Consider the following 5,045-nt stretch of genomic DNA (forward strand, 5'->3'; position numbering starts at 1 on the left):
AGTTTAGATAGCAAACCTCTCTCTATATATATTTATATAAAGTGGACATATGAAATATTACAAAGGGAACTGAATTCTATTCCTGTGTCTGCCAGCTCATTTTGCAAAACTGGGAAATAATATAAAACCTCTGAGCCTCAGACTCCTCAAAACTGTTACAAGAGAGAAATGCTATCTGTCTTGATGAATGCTGTGAGAATTAAATGAAAAAAGTGCAAATAAGATGGATGGTCAAAATAGAAAGTAGTCAATATGCTTATTACTACTGTTGGGATTTTTAGCTGTTGTCCATAATACTGCTGTTGATACTCAATGACACTGAACTCTCCTGGTTCTTTAATTTTTTTGCCCTTCGCCATCAATCATTTTCTTTCTCCTCTGTCTTTATCCACTCCTTATATCCAGGCATTTCATAATCATTAGATTTTAACCCTCTTTTGTTCTCAAACTGTATTTATTCCCTGGATGACTTTTTCCTTTTGATGACTTAAAATAATGCCTCACTCTTGGTAACATCTTAATATCTGTATCCAATTGAGTGCCTGAGTCTGAATCCCATCATCAAAGTCACAGGAAGGCAGAAATGTAAACCACATCTTTGATAAGTTTGGCGGGGAAGGAAGACTAGGAACGGTGACTTAAGGGAAACACATGATTGAGCAAAACCAGTTTTATTATTTTATTTTGTTTCATTGTATTTGGGGGGATGAGGGAGTTTTAGTTAATTTATACATGAAGAAGGAAGTTGCTGAAGGAAATAATAAAAGTAAAAGTAAAAGAAAGATGGTTGAAGGGGTAAAACCACGGGGGAGAATTAGAAACATGGGATCAAGAGAGATTTGGAGGGAGAATTTAGTATGATGTGAGTTGATGGGTAGGTCCTGACCCCAGAATTGAATTAAAAAGAGGAGAGAGGAGGAGTCGGGAATAGAGCCTCTGAATGATTAACTCACTTCTTTAAAGTTTTTCTTTTCCAAGGGCGCCTGGGTGGCTTAGTCGGTTAAGCGTCCGACTTTCGCTTAGGTCATGATCTCGCGGTTCGTGGGTTCAAGCCCCGCGTCGGGCTCTGTGCTGACTGCCAGCTCAGAGCCTGGAGCCTGTTTCAGTCTGTGACTCCCTCTCTCTCTGACCCTCCCCTGCTCACGCTGTCTCTCTCCCTCTCTCCTAGATATAAATAAAACATTTAAATAAATAAATAAAGTTTTTCTTTTCCAGAAGCTCCAATTCTCAGGCATTGTTTGATGGTTGGTATGTATGTATAATGCTTCTTACATTTGAGAAGGCTATACTGGAATAGATTTGAAGTCTTTTTAGTAATTTCAATGCTGATTATTGAAACATCTGACAAATGATGCAAGGCAATTTGAAGCCCACCATGCCTTTTCCTCAAACATTAGAAAAGCAGATGAATAGATGAATTGTGTGTCTGTGTGCATGTGAACTTGAGCAGAGCCTCCAGATAAAATTTTTTTGCACACTATGAAATTGTAAGACATCTTTATAATATTTTCTCTGTTCAGCTAACATACAGAGAGCCTTCTGTGTGTGGTTGCCCTTTCTCTAGTTATCCAGGAAAAGTCCACAGAATGCAGCAAACACACACAGTAAGGTGCACTGTGAATTTCTGAAGCCCTCCCGTAGCTGAAGACAGTAGGTCATTCAGAATAACCTTAATGGAAAAGCTGCCGGAAATGGGCCACACGCCCTAACTCAAATGACCCTTTCTTTTAAAAGTCATAAAAAATGACTATGTAAGACCCCAATCCAGCTCTAACACATGAATAGAATTTGTATTCATCGTCCACAGACCATAGTTTGAAGCGAGACTAATGTGAACCAGCTGTGTTGTGTCACAGTACGACCAAGTAGGCAGTGGAAACGCCTTCTAAGGAGCCACAAGATGGCAGCCTCATCATGTTGGACTTTGTACGGTTTCCCTGCATCTGCTGGGTTTTGATTTTAGGGGCAAGAACTTCAGGGTACAGGGGACAACTGGGCGTAGGGATTCAACCAAGGGCCACACATAATTGAAAACCAACTGATTTTCCTTTTAAAATGTATGTTATATATATAATACACTTTTAAATTTATTTTGTTTTGTTTTGTCCTCAGGAAGCTACTGAAAGCACACATGTAATTTGCAGGCCTCTGCCCCCAAAATCCCATCTAGCCTGACACCTCTGGTTCTGGTGAGTCTGAGGGCAGGTTGGGCCATCCAAGCCCGGGAGACAATGAGTGAGTCTCTTGCTGTTGGTGGCTGCCTCCTCAGGTCCTGTTTGCCCCTGTGTGGAAGGATTCTTTTACTTTTTCTCTTCAGTCTTCTAAGTGGTTGAGAAGTCAATTTATTTTTTTATTGATGTTCAATTCTAATCTTGACTTAATTATCCCCTTCTCTGATGTACTTATGACTGCATCATTTATCTTGCCAAAATTTTAAAAAAGGCAAAGTAATTTCATTCAATAAAGGCAGTAAATATGTTGGACATTGCTTGGGAAAAACATTTTTATATGCCATGTATATCAAACAGGAAAATAATTTAAAATACAAAAAAGTGAAACAGAGTAACGTAAAACTACACAATCTTATTACTACCCAAAAATAAATCCTGTTAACTGCTTTATAACATCCCACTCCAGTATACATAAAATTATTTTCCAAAATGGTATTTTACTATGCAGAGATACTGTTTTGTAGATTTTTAAAAAATTGATGGTGTATTACATGCATTTGATACATTAAACATGTATTTTCATGTAATAAATTTTAATGGTTATATTTTATTCCAGTGTGTCAATATGCTATAGTATGTTTAAGTAAGTCTTTACAGCAAACATGTATTTAAGAATGCTGTAGTTTTATAGAAGCAAAAGTTTAAGAGGAGAGAAAGGATAGAAAGTATAATGTGAGCTAAGGAAGATGTAGATTAGAAAAGGAGGAAACACAGAAGAAAGAGACAACCAAGAAAGGAAGACACAAATATGAAGAAATAAAGTATATGTGAAAGAAAGAAAGAAAGAAAGAGAGAAAGAAAGAAAGAAAGAAAGAAAGAAAGAAAGAAAGAAAGAAAGAAAGAAAGAAAGAAAAAAGAAGAGAGGGGAGAAAAAAGGCAGAAATGATCTGCAGTTAACCATTAATCAGAGGTTGGCTTTTCATTTGGTTTAGAGGTTTCAGATTATCAGCTTTTATCTTTGCCCTTTGAAATAATCAGCTGCTGACCAACAAGTGCCAGGTAGTTTTTTACCTCAAAGGCTGGCAAACTCTCCCTGAAGAACATAGTAAAGAAATGATAAGACACATACGTATCCTGAAATTGTTCTCTGGTTGCAGCTATCAGTGGACTATAAACCTATGATTTGGAATTAAGCAGAGGGCCAAATCTCCAGGAGGAGAAGAGCCACAAAAACATATTTCTACTTCTAATTCAACAATAAGATTGTGAGGAGAATACTGATCCCTGACATGATAATTTATATGTAATGATGTCCATGAAATGTTATATTTAATAAAGTAAAAAACATAATATAGATGAAAAAGACACATGCATACACATTCTGGGAAACGCAGACAAAAAGATGTGTAAGAATATGTACCAAATTGGGACCGGCTGTAAAACTAGAGGTGTAAAGGGATTGTAAAAGAATCATTTGGCCTTTAACTCAATTATTTCAATGGTAAGCCACATATTATGATTTTTTAATTTTTTTAATGTTTTAATTTTATTTTTGAGAGAGAGAGAATGACTGAGCGTGAGCAGGGGAGGGAGAGAGAGATGGGGAGACACAGAATCTAAAGCAGTCTCTAGGCTCTGAGCTGTCGGCACAGAGCCCGACACGGGACTCGAACTCACAAACGGTGATACCATGACCTGAGCTGAAGTCAGATGCTTAGCAGACTGAGCCACCCAGGTGCCCCATCATGTATTGTTTTTATAAACAAAAATAAGCTAATAAAAAGAGAAAAGGTCAGCAAGCTGAGCACAGCTAATTCATGACAAGAAGGGAAGGAGGATGATTTTGCAGCATCCGTAAGTCATAGCTGACTAAGAACAGTCCCTCTGGTGTCGCTCCATTAAGTGCTTTCTCCAGAAGCCTCCAAAGGCCTTAGTTTTGGCTGATGTCATGTGACTCTTGTGTGATGCTGTGCATTTTAACCTTCCCTTGAAGACAAATCTTTGTGAGGCTTGAATCTGGACCTCTTTATCTTCAGATAGTTGCAGCTGGAGGCATTAGGTTTCCTGAAGGAATAAGGTGGATTAGAAGACATGAGTCATCAACATACAAGGGGGTTCAGAGGGAACGGAGCATTTTAAAATGATGACCTTTTATGCAAGTAGAGCAATGTGAGGAGAAAGTAAAGCTAAGAAATATATGAACTTTCCCATATTCCAGAAATGAAGGTAAAAGAACTGGGATTGATCTACCCTAAAAATTTCCCCAAATTTTAGATCGTGGGTACCTAGGAGTCTACAAAGATTATAATAGGGGTCTGCAAGCCATTTTCAATATTTCTTTTTTTTTCATTTTCAATATTTCTTAAAATCTAATGGCAATCATATATTTTATCACCATAAGGCTGCAATAGTTGAGCTAAGTATCAAGAATTTCCCTTGTTTGGGACCTTTCCAGCTCATTTTGATACACCATGCTAAGTTTTCACAAAGAAATTATTAGGTTTTTAATAACAAAAGGAAAACACTTACTTAAGAATTGCAATTTTTACCCTACTTTGGACTCTGAGTCTCATCTATTCGTTGAACTCCTTTGTTTAATCTTCCGGCTTATTTCCCTTCCCTTGTCCCACCTAGTAATTGGCCACGTTGGCTGACAGTCATCTGTACATGACACCTCTGGGCAGCTTGGATAAGATTACCTACCCAGATTCCCAGGCCTCTCTTCTTGCCTGTACTTTTGCTTGATTGAGAACCTGCTTTTTCTCGCAGTAAGGTAGAATCTTTGCTCAGGACCTTCGGTGAGTATCTGGCTTAGAGAGGATTTTCTAGCAGCAGCCACCAGACACCCAGGCCCCTGATCTGGAGACATAAAAA

Source organism: Crocuta crocuta, unplaced genomic scaffold (assembly GCF_008692635.1).
Source record: "Crocuta crocuta isolate KB4526 unplaced genomic scaffold, BGI_CrCroc_1.0 scaffold884, whole genome shotgun sequence".
NCBI lineage: Eukaryota > Metazoa > Chordata > Mammalia > Carnivora > Hyaenidae > Crocuta > Crocuta crocuta.